This window comes from Bufo bufo, chromosome 4, assembly GCF_905171765.1.
Source record: "Bufo bufo chromosome 4, aBufBuf1.1, whole genome shotgun sequence".
Classification (NCBI taxonomy): Eukaryota; Metazoa; Chordata; class Amphibia; order Anura; family Bufonidae; genus Bufo; species Bufo bufo.
Window position 1 is genome coordinate 112826461 of NC_053392.1, and position 18530 is coordinate 112844990.

Below are 18530 nucleotides of genomic sequence, written 5' to 3' on the forward strand. Positions count from 1 at the left end.
ATTGAATACACTGTATTCCCATGCACCCCTTCCACCACAATAAAGGGTATATGATTCAATCTTCCTTTTCTCGTCCTCCTCCTCCTCCATCATATCAACATGTTTAGTAGGTTGCCCTCGCTCCAAATGTTTTAGAGGGTCACCAGCAGGCCCTCACCCATAATATTTTAGATGGTCAGATCAGTAGCAGGCCCTCGCCACTAATGTTTTAGATGGTCAGATCAGCAGCAGGCCCTCGCCCCTTATGTTTTAGATGGTCAGATCAGCAGCAGGCCCTCACCCCTAATGTTTTAGAGGGATAGGTCAGCAGCAGACTCTCACCCCTAATGTTTTAGAGTATCACCAGCAGGCCCTCACTCCTAATGTTTTAGATGGTAAGATCAGCAGCAGGCCCTCACCCCTAATGTTTTAGAGGGTCACCAGCAGGCTCTTGCTCCTAATGTTTTTGAGGGTCACCAGCATGCCATCAATCATAATTTTTCAAGGGTGTTTATGATGCCCTCCTTTATTTGTATTAAAGGGTGTATTGGAGTGCCGTTTTCTTGAAATTTTTGGCAGCCCTTTCACTTAGTGCATAGGCTTTATGAGTGTACGAGTCCCACTACCTGAACAAATGTACCACACTGTGATATACAGGTTGTATCGGATGGCCTCTTCCTTGTAATTTGTGGCAGCACTTGCACTTTATATACAAGTAATTATACAGGAAAGAATGTTTCCTAACAATTTTTCCTCTAAAATCGATTTTATCTTTGTTTTGGTGCGTACTATTGTCAGTCTGTAAAAGTGGAGTACTACTCGGACAACATCGTTCCCAGCAGCGACCTGGGAGTCCAAGATGCATCCAGACATCCTCCCTATGCTGTTCCCGAACCATTTCAGTGGTGTTTCCATCAATTTCTGACCTTTTCCTGTGAACCAGTCACCCTCCCCTCTTCAGAGCAGGGGGTGCCTGGTTTAATGCTCAGGTTCTCCCTTTGACTTCCATTGTGTTCTACTCGAGCACCCGAGCACTTTGGTGCTCAATCAACACTAGTATCTGCGATAAAAATTACAGACCTATCCATTCTTTTAAGTTGGGAAAACTTGCAAAATTACCAGTGTATCAAATACTTATTTTCCCCACTTTCTATTGTCTTTGACCATAGTTACAACTCCATAGATCAGCGCTGGCGAGAAATCTACCAGACATCGAGAGGCCCAAGGACTGGCCCACCTTCTGCTCAATGTACGTATGCAGTGTTGGTATAGCTCTTTTGGAAATGTAATATCAGCTTGGGACTCTCCACATTGGCAGGGCACAAGCCAACAGTTCTCTGAAATGTACAGAGTCAACTACACTACAACAGCAACTTGGCCATGTGCACGTTCAGGTTCTGCACTGTTGGATGAGTGCACGGATACTGTTGTCTTTTTGCAATTGCCTCAGTGATCGATTGTTGTCGAAACTAGTGATGAGGAGAAAGAGTAGGAGCATCAGGAGCAATAGACGAAGGGAAGCAACAACAACTTCCTTCTTCTGACATTGTTGAGTCCTGACAGCTGGAGAGGGGATGCAAGCTGAGAGAGATGCAGCTGTTGCTGCATCAGGCTGTAACACTAATTGAGAGGCACGTTTTTCCCATGCTACTTTATGTTGATGCTCCATGCGCTGATGCAGGGCGGTCATGCCAAAATTAGTACCCTGCCTCACCTTCTGCCTACACATTCTGCTTACTGCCATGCTGACATCCCCCAGTGACTTGGTTAAAAATTCCCACACTGCCAAGTATGGCATTTTTCCACTACCATTGCATGATACCTGCCTGCCTCTGCTTTTATGAACATGTGCACAACTAGTGAATTATTCACAGGTAGTCTCCTGAGTAGCAGACGGTGTACCCCTCCGGCGATTGGCTGCAGATCTTCAACTACTTCCACCCTGCTGTCTCAATGGCAAGCTTCCACCCTGCTGTCTCACAGGTGCACTGCCACCCTCAGCCCCTGATGATGATGCCCTCTATTCAGCCAGCTCCCACATGCGATCGACTATATCATCATCTATATCTGTTTGGTCATCAATTGTGTCACCCTCACCTGTCTCTTGCACACGTTCCTGATGTCTCACAGCATGTGCTCCCACCCAACTGTCATCATTGGTATTTGCACGCCTAGAGGAGTCCACAGCAGACCTCTCCTCTAAATGTGTGCTGGCCTGTAAGTGCTGATTGTTCTCACTAAACTGGCGGAGCAGAGTTGTTGGAGTACATTACTTGGCTAGAAGAAAGAACAGCAAAAGCAAGAGGCAGGTTTACGACTGGTGTGGGCACAAAGGCAACTAAGTATGGCGTCAGAGCAACCTACTGATTCCTGGTTGGGTTGCTTTTGTCACCTGGTATGATTGTAAAGAGCGAGTCAACTATTCTAGTAACAGCTGGCTTGTGGATCAAACACAACTGCTGGATGACTGTAGCAGCTCTGGCCTCTTGCTGTGGCTGCTACCAACTCCCCTTCTTCTGCTGCTACTTGGGCAAGCTACAGCAACAATTTTGCCATTGTGCATTCCTTTGGAGGACCCAGGCAACTGTCTGTTGATTATAGTGTACTAAAACTGTATCAGTAATGTAACGGATTAACTAAGAATGTTGCAGCAGTTGAGAAAGATAAATGTAATTCTATGTATAAAGTAACAGATTAACTGGGAATGTGGGTTTCCAGTTCAGTTCAACAAGATAAACACAGAGATATATTAGATTGCTGTAAAATACTGAGGCACAGTAATTCTATGTATAAAGTAACAAATCACCTGCGAATGTGGCAGCAGTTCAACAAGATGCACATAGTGATTACACTCAACTTACACTGTCCCTGCTGTCTCCCTATACTCTCCCTACAGTGTCTATAAACTCTCCCTATGATCTCCCTGCACTGTCCTTATCCAATATTCATCTATTATTTTTCTGTGACACTGTCGCTAACGAATAAGTGCTTGTCATGTCTCTTAAGCTCAGCTCCCAGTGAAATTGTGGGGACTGCATGGGATGAAGCTTTTATAGGGCTGTGACGTCACAGGTGATGGCTACCTGTAGATTGCCTGGCTGCGCTGCATTATTGGTCATATTAAGTTCCTGGGCTTCTTACTTTCACTTTGTAACATGTGCAGCAGCCATTTTAGAAAACAAAAACTATTCCTTACCACAATGTGCAAGGAAACTCAGATTTGTATCAAATCAAATTTTTCCTAAACTTTGGATCGAATTCCACTTCAGATGCTTTGATTTACTCAACACTAATTATGATGCAACCACTTACTTTTAGCTCATGAGTGACACACCCCTGAAATCAGCACGTCTTAAGCCTCATGCACACGTCCGTGAAACATGGACCGTGTGATACCGGCCTGAATTTCTTCTGAGTGCAGGAGCGCACGGCATCAGTGAAAAAACAGATGCCGGTGGAGTAACCCTTGCACTGCCGTGGTCAGCGCTGTACGCGACACGTGTGGTATCCTGCCGGGTGCGGGGTGGCCATCGGGTCCCCGCGCTGCTGTGACGGGGACCTAAAGGCAGGGAAGGCAGCCCGATGCCTTCCTTAGGCATCGTGGCTGCCTTCCATGAGAGCTTGTGAGATCTAGCCCCCTGGATCTCATAGGCAGGAAGGTTGTAAGTGTATTACACTTACAGCCAATGCATTACAATACAGAAGTATTTTAATGCATTGTGCAGGGGATCAGACCCCAAAAAGTTGAAGTTCCAAAGTGGGAAAAAAAATTAAGTTAAAAAAGAAGTTAAAAAAATTAAGTTTTACAAAAAAGTTAAAAGTTTCAAGTGAAAAATAAAAAGCGTCCTTTTCACAAAATAAATAAAATAAATAAATAAATAGGGAACAAAAGACATATTAGGTATCACCGCATCTGGATCGACCGGATCTATAAAAATATCACATAATCCACCCCATCAGGTGAATGCCGTAGAAAAATAAAGATAAAAAGTGTCAAAAAAGCAATTTTCTGGTCACCTTGCCTCACAAAAAGTGAACAAAAAGTCTTATGCACCCTAAAATGGTACCAATCAAACCGCCATCTCATCTCACAAAAAATGAGCCCCTACCTAAGATAATTACCCCCCCAAAAAAAAGGGCTCTCAGATAATGGCAACACAAAAACAAGATTTTATTCTGTTCAAAAATGATTTCACTGTGTAAGGCTACTTTCACACAAGCGCTCGGAGCGGATCCGTCTGATGTTTCATCAGACGGATCCGCTCCGATAATGCAGACGTTTGCATCCGTTCAGAACGGATCCGTCTGCATTATTACTTAGAAAATTTTCTAAGTCAGAAAGTAGCCTGAGCGGATCCGTTCAGACTTTACATTGAAAGTCAATGGGGAACGGATCCGCTTGAAGATTGAGCCATATGGTGTCATCTTAAAGCGGATCCGTCCCCATTGAATTCCATTATAAGTCTGGACGGATTCGCTCGCCTCCGCACGGCCAGGCGGACACCCGAACGCTGCAAGCAGCGTTCAGGTGTCCGCTCACTGAGCGGAGCGGAGGCTGAGCGCTGGCAGGCGGATGCATTCTCAGTGGATCCGCCTCCACTGAGAATGCATTAGGGCCAGACGGATGCGTTCGGGGCCGCTCGTGAGCCCCTTCAAACGGAGCTCACGAGCGGACACCCGAACGCTCGTGTGAAAGTAGCCTAAAAGTTAACAAAAATAAAAATGACAGACATATTAGGTATCGCCGCTTCCATAACAACCTGCTCTATAAAAATATCACATTATATGCCCCCTTAGTTGAATACTGTAAAAAAAATAATAATAAAATTAAATATGCCAAAACAGCCATTTTTTTTTCACCTTGCCTCACAAAAGTGTAATACCAAGTGATCAAAAAGTCTTATGTACCCCAAAATGGTACCAATCAAGCCGTCACCTCATCTCGCAAAAAATGAGCCCCCACATAAGACAATCACTTAAAAAATAAAAACCAATGGCACCAATGAACCAATCCATCAAAATCTGTGCTGCAAAAGCCATATGGCGCTCCTTCCGTTCTGAGTCCTGCCATGTGCCCCCACAGCAGTTTACCACCACATATGGGGTGTTGCCTTATTCAAATGAAAATGGCTAACAAATAATGGGGTACTTTTTCTCCTGCCCCTTGAAAAAATGAAAAATTTGGGGCTAAAGCAACATTTTATTGGAGTGTTTCCAAATTCCGTAAATTGCTTAAGGGGTCAAAGTGCTCAGTACCCCCTTAATATATTCTTTAAGGGGTGTAGTTTCCAAAATGGGGCACTTATTAACTCTAGAGGTACATCAGGGTCTCTTCAAATACAAAATGGTGCCTAAAAACCATTCTAACAAAATCTGCCTCCAAAATCCTTATGGCGCTCCTTTCCTTCTGACCACTGCCACATGCCCATAGAGAAGTTTACCGCCACATATGGGGAATTTCTGTAAACAGCAGAATCAGAGTAATATATATTCAGGTTTATTTTGCTGTCAACCCTTGCTGTGTTGCAAGAAAAAATTTATTAACATAAAAAATTGACCAAAAAAGTGAAAAAGTTTCTAACATCAGTTTTGAATAATTTGAGGGGTGTATTTTCTAAAATGTAGTCATTTATGGGTGGTTTCCATTATGTAAGCCCCTCAAAATCACTTTATATCTGAATTGGTGCTTGGTTTTGGACATTTTAAAAAAAATTGAAAAATAGCTTCTAAACTTCTAAGCCTTCTAATGTCCTAAAAAAAAAATATGACATTTACTAAATTATGCCAACATAAAGTAGACATATGGGAAATGTTGATTGATAACCATTTTATGAGGCATTACTATCTGTCAAAAAAGTAGAAAAATTCAAATTTAGAAAATAGTTAATTTTTTCAATTTTTTTTTAAAAATTTTGGATTATTTGATAAATAAAGGTAAAATATATTGACTCAAATTTACATGAAGTACAATGTGTCATGAGAAAACAATCTCAGTATGGCTTGGATAAGTAAAAGCGTTCCAAAGCTATTGCCACATAAAGTGACACATGTCAGATTTGCAAAAATCGGCATGAGATTTAAGGGGAAAAGTGGCCTGGTACTGAAAGGGTTAAACTACATACATTAAGCCACATCCATCATTAGAATTGTTTTTCCATAAATCAGCAGTATATGTGAATAAATAAAAATGTGTAATATATCTTACTAGGGATATGTGACATCTCCTTCATCTTCCAACATTCAGTAATTTTCTTTGACTGCATCTGAAGTACTTGACAGAGAAGAGAAAGAGATAGAAGAGGGAATGAAGCTGCAGTCTCACTATCTTAGCATGTGTGTGGATAATTATGTATTATTCTTAATTTTTTTTCACTTTAACTCATAATCTGGTGGCGTTTTCATAACTCAGTCCCACCCAAAAGGATTTACACTTCTGTATAACACCCAGACAGTACAACAGTTGTATAAAATCTATTCTTTATTATAGGTATTTACTTTAATAATAGATAACAGGAACACACAGTAATCTCAGTACTGTGGGGTTAGAAGCATTGCATAACACATACTGTATACATAAAATGTGCTGACTAACTTTGCTCTTATTTTTACATTAAGCATATGGAGGTTCAATTACTGTCATTTTGTTTCTAAACAATAGTCACTAGAGATGAGCAAAGATTTGGACGCTTCTCAGAATTTTTCCCAAAAATTTGCGTTGTTTCGAATTAATTTGTCACGAAGGGTGTTAAATCAGCTACCGTATTTTTCACCCTATAAGACGCACCAGCCCATAAGACACACCTAGGTTTTTGGGGAGGAAAATAAGAAAAAATATATTTTTACCCAAAAGGTGTGCTTTTGGTGGGTTTGGAACTATTGGTGGTCTGTGGATGGCACTATTACTGGGGATCTGTGAATGGCACTATTACTGGGGATCTATGAATGGCACTATTATGGGGGATCTGTGAAGGACACTGTTATAGGGGGATCTGTGAAGGACACTGTTGAGGGATCTGGGGGTGGCACTGTTATGGGGGATCTGTGGATGACGCACTGTTATGGGCGCATCTGTGGATGACGCACTGTTATGGGGGGATCTGTGGATTATACACTGTTATGGGGGATCTGTGAAGGATATTTTTACAGGGGGGATCTGTGGCTGACACTGTTATGGGGGATCTGTGGATGGCACTGTTATGGGGGATCTGTGAATGGCACTGTTATGGGGGTCTGTGGATGGCACTGTTTTGGGGGGTCTGTGGATGGCACTGTTATGGGGGATCTGTGGATGGCACTGTTATGGGGGATCTGTGGATGGCACTGTTATGGGGGGATATGTTATATATGTGCCATCAACAGACCCCCCACCCCATAACAGTGCCATCTATAGACCCCCCCAGCCCATAACAGTGCCATACACAGACCCCCCACCCTTTAGCAGTGCCATCCACAGATGACCCCCATACAATGTCACCGCCAGTTCTGTGAGAAGGTCTGGCAGACGTTCTTCTCTACCTCTTGCATGACGTTCTTTGTTTTGGTTTCACTTTGTCATCTCCTTTCCTTCTCCCAGGTGTCACCTATTTAGACTAATTGTCTCCCTTTATATTCACTCCCATACTGCCTCACTTTGCAGTTTATACTACTTCCTGGATGAGGTGTTCACTGCTGGAGGCTGCTACTGCTGTTTCCTCAGATAAGTCTTTTTCCATTATTTATGTTTCCTTGCTGGCTTGATTCTAGGTGACCCTGTCTCCGTCCGTATTAAGTGCAGGGAGCTGGTGGTCGTGTCCCCTCACTATTATAGGGTTTTCAGGTGTCACACAGTATTAGGTACGTGGGCATGCAATCATCTACCATAGAGACCCTTGCATGGGCATAGCTGTCAGGGAGAGATCTAGGGGTTGTATAGGGCTCACCCATATGCTCCTTAGATTGGGATCAAGCCAGTCGGATGTTTATTTATAAGTTCCAGCTTTCTGCAACATCATCCGTGACATACAAAAGTTGAAATGGCTGCAGCTCTCACCTCTGACTTTAATCCACGAAGCACGGAAAAAAGGCCAGAACTGGGCCTTGTAGAATATCCAATAGAAAGAGAAAATCCAGCTTCTCGTGGAGTAAAAAATAATTATTTATTGGCTCATCGTATAAAATCCACCAAAATCACAGGAAATAATTATTTTTTACTCCACGAGAAGCTGGATTTTCTCTTTCTACAGATGTCTCTCATAAAACTGTCATCCACAGATTTCCCCCCATCCACCGCTCCAGTGCTGCAGTATACAAATATAAAATGTCTCATTCAATTAAAAGTGATTAGGGATGAGCGAACCCGAACTGTATAGTTCGGGTTCGTACCGAATTTTGGGGTGTCCGTGACACGGACCCGAACCCGAACATTTTCGTAAAAGTCCGGGTTCGGGTTCGGTGTTCGGCGCTTTCTTGGCGCTTTTTGAAAGGCTGCAAAGCAGCCAATCAATAAGCATCATACTACTTGCCCCAAGAGGCCATCACAGCCTTGCCTACTATTGGCATGGCTGTGATTGGCCAGTGCAGCATGTGACCCAGCCTCTATATAAGCTTGGGTCACATAGCGCTGCACGTCACTCTGCTGATACAAGTGTAGGGAGAGGTTGCAGCTGCGACGTTAGGGCGAGATTAGGCAGATTAACTCTTCCAAAAGACTTCATTCAGTGATCGATCTACAGCTGTGGATCATTGAAGTGCTGATATTCAATTGCTCACTTTTTTTAGGCTGCCCAGAGCGTTTTTATATCACTTTTTTCTGGGGTGATCGGCGACCATTTTGTGGCTTATGGTGCGCCAGCACAAGCTAACACCAAGTGCATTTAACCATCAATAGTGTGGTTATTTTTTGCTATATCCTACATCAGGGTCAAGTTGTTATCAAGTGCATTTAACCATCAATAGTGTGGTTATTTTTTGGCCATATACTACATCAGGTGCAGGCTGAGCCTGTGTCACCCAAGTGCATTTAACCATCAATAGTGTGGTTATTTTTTGCTATATCCTACATCAGGGTCAAGCTTTCATCAAGTGCATTTAACCATCAATAGTGTGGTTATTTTTTGGCCATATACTACATAAGGTGCAGGCTGAGCCTGTGTTACCCAAGTGCATTTAACCATCAATAGTGTGGTTATTTTTTGCTATATCCTACATCAGGTTCAAGCTTTCATCAAGTGCATTTAACCATCAATAGTGTGGTTATTTTTTGGCCATATACTACATCAGGTGCAGGCTGAGCCTGTGTCACCCAAGTGCATTTAACCATCAATAGTGTGGTTATTTTTTGGCCATATACTACATCAGGGGCAAGTTGAGCCTGTCACCCAGCGCCTAAAAAATAGGCCTAAAAGGGTATATTAGATTCAAGGTGCTGATAGGGTCATTCTGAAAAACTTAACACACACGCTATAGTGCAGATACAAGTCTAATTCTGTGATTAAACGTATACCTGTCACCCAGCGCCTAAAAAATAGGCCTGACATTTATATTCCTCAAAATCAGTACTGTTTTAGCTGGTCAAGTTATTTTTAGTGACCGTAAAAGCACAGTTTTTGTTCTGGGTTGAAAAACAATTCCCAAATTTGCCATTCTCAAAATTAGTGCTTTCTGCTGTATCAGGCCTACTTTAAATCTATCCCTAAAAGGGTATATTAGATTCAAGGTGCTGATAGGGTCATTCTGAAAAACTTAACACACACGCTACAGTGCAGATACAAGTCTAATTCTGTGATTAAACTTATACCTGTCAAACAGCGCCTAAAAAATAGGCCTGACATTTATATTCCTCCAAATCAGTACTGTTTTAGCTGGTCAAGTTATTTTTAGTGACCGTAAAAGCACAGTTTTTGTTCTGCATGAACTGCAGTGGAGTAAACACCTTAAAAACAAGGAAGTCACTCAGGCTCCCTCTGCTACCTCTTCTGCTGCTGCTGCCTTGGCCTCTTCTGCTGCTGCCGCCTCGGCCTCTTCCTCCGCCTCTGGAGGAACGTTGGCACCTGCCGCCCAGCAAACATGGGATGTACCACCAACACCACCACCTGCGTCACCAAGCATCTCAACCATGTCACACGGCAGCGTTCAGCTCTCCATCTCACAAAAGTTTGAGAGAAAGCGTAAATTCCCACCTAGCCACCCTCGATCCCTGGCCCTGAATGCCAGCATTTCTAAACTACTGGCCTATAAAATGCTGTCATTCAGGCTGGTGGACACAGACAGCTTCAAACAGCTCATGTCGCTTGCTGTCCCACAGTATGTTGTTCCCAGTCGGCACTACTTCTCCAAGAGAGCCGTGCCTTCCCTGCACAACCAAGTATCCGATAAAATCAAGTGTGCACTGCGCAACGCCATCTGTGGCAGGGTCCACCTAGCCACAGATACGTGGACCAGTAAGCACGGCCAGGGACACTATATCTCCCTAACTGCACACTGGGTAAATGAAGTGGCGGCTGGGCCCCAGGCGGAGAGCTGTTTGGCGCACGTCCTTCCGCCGCCAAGGATCGCAGGGCAACATTCTTTGCCTCCTGTCTCCTCCTCCTCCTACTCAGCTTCCTCCTCCTCTTCTTCCACCTGCTCATCCAGTCAGCCACACACCTTCACCACCAAATTCAGCACAGCCCGGGGTAAACGTCAGCAGGCCGTTCTGAAACTCATATGTTTGGGGGACAGGCCCCACACCGCACAGGAGTTGTGGCGGGGTATAGAACAACAGACCGACGAGTGGTTGCTGCCGGTGAGCCTCAAGCCTGGCCTGGTGGTGTGCGATAATGGGCGAAATCTCGTTGCAGCTCTGGGACTAGCCGGTTTGACGCACATCCCTTGCCTGGCGCATGTGCTGAATTTGGTGGTGCATAAGTTCATTCACAACTACCCCGACATGTCAGAGCTGCTGCATAAAGTGCGGGCCGTCTGTTCACGCTTCCGGCATTCACACCCTGCCGCTGCTCGCCTGTCTGCGCTACAGCGTAACTTCGGCCTTCCCGCTCACCGCCTCATGTGCGACGTGCCCACCAGGTGGAACTCCACCTTGCACATGCTGGACAGACTGTGCGAGCAGCAGCAGGCCATAGTGGAGTTTCATCTGCAGCACGCAATGATCAGTCGCACTGCGGAACAGCACCACTTCACCACCAATGACTGGGCCTCCATGCGAGACCTGTGTGCCCTGTTGCGCTGTTTCGAGTACTCCACCAACATGGCCAGTGGCGATGAAGCCGTTATCAGCGTTACAACACCACTTCTATGTCTCCTTGAGAAAACACTTAGGGAGATGATGGAAGAGGAGGTGGCCCAGGAAGAAGAGGAGGAAGAGGGGTCATTTTTAGCACTTTCAGGCCAGTCTCTTCGAAGTGACTCAGAGGGAGTTTTTTTGCAACAGCAGAGGCCAGGTACAAATGTGGCCAGACAGGGCCCACTACTGGAAGACGAGGAGGACGAGGATGAGGAAGAGGTGGAGGTGGAGGAGGATGAGGATGAAGCAGGGTCACAGCGGGCTGGCACCCAACGCAGCTCGGGCCCATCACTGGTGCGTGGCTGGGGGGAAACACAGGACGATGACGATACGCCTCCCACAGAGGACAGCTTGTCCTTACCTCTGGGCAGCCTGGCACACATGAGCGACTACATGCTGCAGTGCCTGCGCAATGACAGCAGAGTTGCCCACATTTTAACATGTGCGGACTACTGGGTTGCCACCCTGCTGGATCCCCGGTACAAAGACAATGTGCCCACCTTACTTCCTACACTGGAGCGTGATAGGAAGATGCACGAGTACAAGCACACGTTGGTAGACGCGCTACTGAGAGCATTCCCAAATGTCACAGGGGAACCAGTGGAAGCCCAAGGCGAAGGCAGAGGAGGAGCAAGAGGTCGCCAACGCAGCTTTGTCACTGCCAGCTCCTCTGAGGGCAGGGTTAGCATGGCAGAGATGTGGAAAACTTTTGTCACCACGCCACAGCTAACTGCACCACCACCTAATACGGAACGTGTTAGCAGGAGGCAACATTGCAATAACATGGTGGAACAGTACCTGTGCACACCCCTCCACGTACTGACTGATGGTTCGGCCCCATTCAACTTCTGGGTCTCCAAATTGTCCAGGTGGCCAGAGCTAGCCTTTTATGCCTTGGAGGTGCTGGTCTGCCCGGCGGCCAGCGTTTTGTCTGAACGTGTATTCAGCACGGCAGGGGGCGTCATTACAGACAAACGCAGCCGCCTGTCTACAGCCAATGTGGACAAGCTGACATTCATAATAATGAACCAGGCATGGATCCCACAGGACCTGTCCATCCCTTGTGCAGATTAGACATTAACTACCTCCCCTTAACAATATATTATTGTACTCCAGGGCACTTCCTCATTCAATCCTATTTTTATTTTCATTTTACCATTATATTGCGGGGCAACCCAAAGTTGAATGAACCTCTCCTCTGTCTGGGTGCCGGGGCCTAAATATGTGACAGTGGCCTGTTCCAGTGGTGGGTGACGTGAAGCCTGATTCTCTGCTATAACATGAAGACTGATTCTGTGCTGACATGAAGCCAGATTCTCTGTTACGGGACCTCTCTCCTCTGCCTGGGTGCCGGGGCCTAAATATGTGACAGTGGCCTGTACCAGTGGTGGGTGACGTGAAGCCTGATTCTCTGCTATGACATGAAGACTGATTCTGTGCTGACATGAAGCCAGATTCTCTGTTACGGGACCTCTCTCCTCTGTCTGGGTGCCAGGGCCTAAATATGTGACAGTGGCCTGTTCCAGTGGTGGGTGACGTGAAGCCTGATTCTCTGCTATGACATGAAGACTGATTCTGCGCTGACATAAGGCCAGATTCTCTGTTACGAGACCTCTCTCCTCTGCCTAAGTGCCTGGGCCTAAATATGTGACAGTGGCCTGTTCCAGTGGTGGGTGACGTGAAGCCTGATTCTCTGCTATGACATGAAGACTGATTTTGTGCTGACATGAAGCCAGATTCTCTGTTACGGGACCTCTCTCCTCTGCCTGGGTGCCGGGGCCTAAATATGTGACAGTGGCCTGTACCAGTGGTGGGTGACGTGAAGCCTGATTCTCTGCTATGACATGAAGACTAATTCTGTGCTGACATGAAGCCAGATTCTCTGTTACGGGACCTCTCTCCTCTGTCTGGGTGCCGGGGCCTAAATATGTGACAGTGGCCTGTTCCAGTGGTGGGTGACGTGAAGCCTGATTCTCTGCTATGACATGAAGACTGATTCTGCGCTGACATAAGGCCAGATTCTCTGTTACGAGACCTCTCTCCTCTGCCTGGGTGCCTGGGCCTAAATATGTGACAGTGGCCTGTTCCAGTGGTGGGTGACGTGAAGCCTGATTCTCTGCTATGACATGAAGACTGATTCTGTGCTGACATGAAGCCAGATTCTCTGTTACGGGACCTCTCTCCTCTGTCTGGGTGCCGGGGCCTAAATATGTGACAGTGGCCTGTTCCAGTGGTGGGTGACGTGAAGCCTGATTCTCTGCTATGACATGAAGACTGATTCTGCGCTGACATAAGGCCAGATTCTCTGTTACGAGACCTCTCTCCTCTGCCTGGGTGCCTGGGCCTAAATATGTGACAGTGGCCTGTTCCAGTGGTGGGTGACGTGAAGCCTGATTCTCTGCTGTGACATGAAGACTGATTCTGTGCTGACATGAAGCCAGATTCTCTGTTACGGGACCTCTCTCCTCTGTCTGGGTGCCGGGGCCTAAATATGTGACAGTGGCCTGTTCCAGTGGTGGGTGACGTGAAGCCTGATTCTCTGCTATGACATGAAGACTGATTCTGTGCTGACATGAAGCCAGATTCTCTGTTACGGGACCTCTCTCCTCTGTCTGGGTGCCGGGGCCTAAATGTGTGACAGTGGCCTGTTCCAGTGGTGGGTGACGTGAAGCCTGATTCTCTGCTATGACATGAAGCCAGATTCTCTGTTACGGGACCTTTCTCCTCTGCCTGGGTGCCTGGGCCTAAATATGTGACAGTGGCCTGTTCCAGTGGTGGGTGACGTGAAGCCTGATTCTCTGCTATGACATGAAGACTGATTCTGTGCTGACATGAAGCCAGATTCTCTGTTACGGGACCTCTCTCCTCTGTCTGGGTGCCAGGGCCTAAATGTGTGACAGTGGCCTGTTCCAGTGGTGGGTGACGTGAAGCCTGATTCTCTGTTATGACATGAAGACAGATTCTCTGTTACGGGACCTTTCTCCTCTGCCTGGGTGCCTGAGCCTAAATATGTGACAGTGGCCTGTTCCAGTGGTGGGTGACGTGAAGCCTGATTCTCTGCTATGATATGAAGACTGATTCTGTGCTGACATGAAGCCAGATTCTCTGTTACGGGACCTCTCTCCTCTGTCTGGGTGCCGGGGCTTAAATATGTGACAGTGGCCTGTTCCAGTGGTGGGTGACGTGAAGCCTGATTCACTGCTATAACATGAAGACTGATTCTGTGCTGACATGAAGCCAGATTCTCTGTTACGGGACCTCTCTCCTCTGTCTGGGTGCCGGGGCCTAAATGTGTGACAGTTGCCTGTTCCAGTGGTGGGTGACATGATGCCTGATTCTCTGCTATGACATGAAGACTGATTCTCTGCTGACATGAAGCCAGATTCTCTGTTAAGGGACCTCTCTCCTCTGCCTGGGTGCCTTGGCCTAAATATGTGACAGTGGCCTGTTCTAGTGGTGGGTGACGTGAAGCCTGATTCTCTGCTATGACATAAAGACTGATTCTGTGCTATGACATGAAGCCAGATTCTCTGTTACGGACCTCTCTCCTCTGTCTGGGTGCCGGGGCCTAAATATGTGACAGTGGCCTGTTCCAGTGGTGAGTGACGTGAAGCCTGATTCTCTGCTATGACATGAAGACTGTTTCTGTGCTGACATGAAGCCAGATTCTCTGTTACGGGACCTCTCTCCTCTGTCTGGGTGCCGGGGCCTAAATGTGTGACAGTGGCCTGTTCCAGTGGTGGGTGGCGTGAAGCCTGATTCTCTGCTATGACATGAAGACTGATTCTCTGCTGACATGAAGCCAGATTCTCTGCTATGGCATGAAGAGACTGATTCTCTGCTGACGTGAAGCCAGATTCTCTGCTATGGGACCTCTGTCCAATTGATATTGGTTAATTTTTTAATTTTTTTTTAATATTTTTTTAATTCATTTCCCTATCCACATTTGTTTGCAGGGGATTTACCTACATGTTGCTGCCTTTTGCAGCCCTCTAGCTCTTTCCTGGGCTGTTTTACAGCCTTTTTAGTGCCGAAAAGTTCGGGTCCCCATTGACTTTAATGGGGTTCGGGTTCGGGACGAAGTTCGGGTCGGGTTCGGATCCCGAACCCGAACATTTCCGGGAAGTTCGGCCGAACTTCTCTAACCCGAACATCCAAGTGTTCGCTCAACTCTAAAAGTGATTAAACATGCCCCCTCACTCCTAATATTACCGTACACCCTAACAGCTTCTGTACAACGCAGGCAGGCCGGGCGGCCGGCGCGTCACTCACTGACGTCACATGCCTGCGCCGCCTGCTTCATTCATAAAGTAGGCGGCGCAGGCACGTGACATCAGGGAGTTACGCTGCCGCCCGCCCGGCCTGCCTTCCTGCATTCTACAGAAGCTGTTAGGGTGTACGGTAATATTAAAAGTGGGGGGGGGGGGGGGCATGTTTAATCACTTTTAATTGAATGAGACATTTTATATTTGTATACTGCAGCACTGGAGCGGCGGGGCCGGAGTACAGTGACTGCACCGGCCCTGCCACAATTGGCAGCCCCTAGTTCCTCCTCCCAGTCCCTCCCCGCTCGCTCATACATCGCAGCCTGCGATGTAAAAATGTCAGCATTCGCCCCATAAAACGCAGGGGTATTTCCCCCCCATTTTTTGGGGGGAAAAAGTGCATCTTATTGGGCGAAAAATACGGTATTTCCCGGCCTGCAGGGGGAGTGTATCTCAGTGTACTTCACTGTGCATTGCGGCAACATGCATAGCTAGTCCTTTCTGGTAGTGAAACAGTTACTGTGACAGGCAAGTGGACACCCCAATAACAGTAGAATGAGAAAGCTTATTCATCCCTATTTGAGAATCAAGGTGTAATAGAAATGCTTATATAATAAACAAGGTGGACACCTAAATAGCAGTAGAACAAGACAGGTTATTCACCCCAATTTGAGAATCAAGGCCTATTGGAAATGGTTATCTATTAATCCCTTCAGGACCAAGCTAGTTTTTACCTTCAGGACAAGGCCATTTTTAGCAAATCTGACATGTGTCATTTTATGTGGAAATAACTACTGTTGTTCGAGCACCAAAGTGCTTATGTGCTCTGGTGCTCGAGTAGGACACCTCCCTGATGCTCGGGTGCTCTACAGAGGTTCTCTACAGAGCACCCGAGCACAATGGAAGTCAATGGCAGAACCCGAACATTAAACCAGGCACCCCCTGCTCTGAAGAGGGGAGGGTGTTGAGACTCGGGACTCTAGTTTGGCTTAGGAGTCCCTGTTCTTACTCCATATACACTCACCTAAAGAATTATTAGGAACACCTGTTCTATTTCTCATTAATGCAATTATCTAGTCAACCAATCACATGGCAGTTGCTTCAATGCATTTAGCGGTATGGTCCTGGTCAAGACAATGTCCTGAACTCCAAACTGAATGTCAGAATGGGAAAGAAAGGTGATTTAAGCAATTTTGAGCGTGGCATGGTTGTTGGTGCCAGACGGGCCGGTCTGAGTATTTCACAATCTGCTCAGTTACTGGGATTTTCACACACAACCATTTCTAGGGTTTACAAAGAATGGTGTGAAAAGGGAAAAACATCCAGTATGCGGCAGTCCTGTGGGCAAAAATGCCTTGTGGATGCTAGAGGTCAGAGGAGAATGGGCCGACTGATTCAAGCTGATAGAAGAGCAACGTTGACTGAAATAACCACTCGTTACAACCGAGGTATGCAGCAAAGCATTTGTAAATCCACAACACGCACAACCATGAGGTGGATGGGCTACAACAGCAGAAGACCCCACCGGGTGCCACTCATCTCCACTACAAATAGGAAAAAGAGGCTACAATTTGCACGAGCTCACCAAAATTGGACTGTTGAAGACTAGAAAAATGTTGCCTGGTCTGATGAGTCTCGATTTTCTGTTGAGACATTCAAATGGTAGAGTCCGAATTTGGCGTAAACAGAATGAGAACATGTACCCATCCTCTGATGGCTACTTCCAGCAGGATAATGCACCATGTCACAAAGCTCGAATCATTTCAAATTGGTTTCTTGAACATGACAATGAGTTCACTGTACTAAAATGGCCCCCACAGTCACCAGATCTCAACCCAATAGAGCATCTTTGGGATGTGGTGGAATGGGAGCTTCGTGCCCTGGATGTGCATCCCTCAAATCTCCATCAACTGCAAGATGCTATCCTATCAATATGGGCCAACATTTCTAAAGAATGCTATCAGCACCTTGTTGAATCAATGCCACATAGAATTAAGGCAGTTCTGAAGGCAAAAGGGGGTCCAACACCGTATTAGTATGGTGTTCCTAATAATTCTTTAGGTGAGTGTATAGAGTCAGTGCTTGGGGACACCCAGTGTATTTAAATCTTATTTTGCCTCTATTTATGAAAAGTTTTTGGTGGAATTCAAACTCACAACCTTCTACATTACAGACAAGAATCTTAACCACTAGACCAGTGGTGGCGAACCTATGGCACGGGTGCCAGAGGCGGCACTCGGAGCCCTCTCTGTGGGCACCCACACCCTGGAAAAAGTCTGAGTGTACCAATATGCCTTAGACTTTTCCTGCCATTCATCAGCGCAGGACGCACCATGAACAGCACAGGCAGCGCACTGAATGTAGACAGGCTATTATAGCTACTACATGGTAAAGTACATGAAAGATATACTATATTGGACTGTAGGATTCAGGTTAACTTGCCACGTTGGCACTTTGCGATAAATAAGGGGGTTTTGGGGTTGCGGTGTGGGCACTCGGTCTCTAAAAGGTTCACCATCACTGCACTAGACTATAGAGCTGCATGGTCAGTTACTTAAAAAAAAAAAAAAGAGATTTCTGCTGCATAGGAATAAGAATATAATTACTTGCTGTATAAGTATTCCTATACAGTAGAAGTTATATACATGCATTCATATACAGTACAGACCAAAAATTTGGACACACCTTCTCATTCAAAGAGTTTTCTTTATTTTCATGACTATGAAGGCATCAAAACTATGAATTAACACATGTGGAATTATATACATTACAAACATGGTCAAATAGCCCTTACTTTCAAAGTTTTCCCAATTTTTCGGCTGACTGACTGACCTTAATTTCTTAAAGTAATGATGGCCACACGTTTTTCTTTACTTAGCTGCTTTTTTCTTGCCATAATACAAATTCTAACAGTCTATTCAGTAGGACTATCAGCTGTGTATCCACCTGACTTCTCCTCAACGCAACTGATGGTCCCAACCCCATTTATAAGGAAAGAAATCCCACTTATTAAACCTGACAGGGCA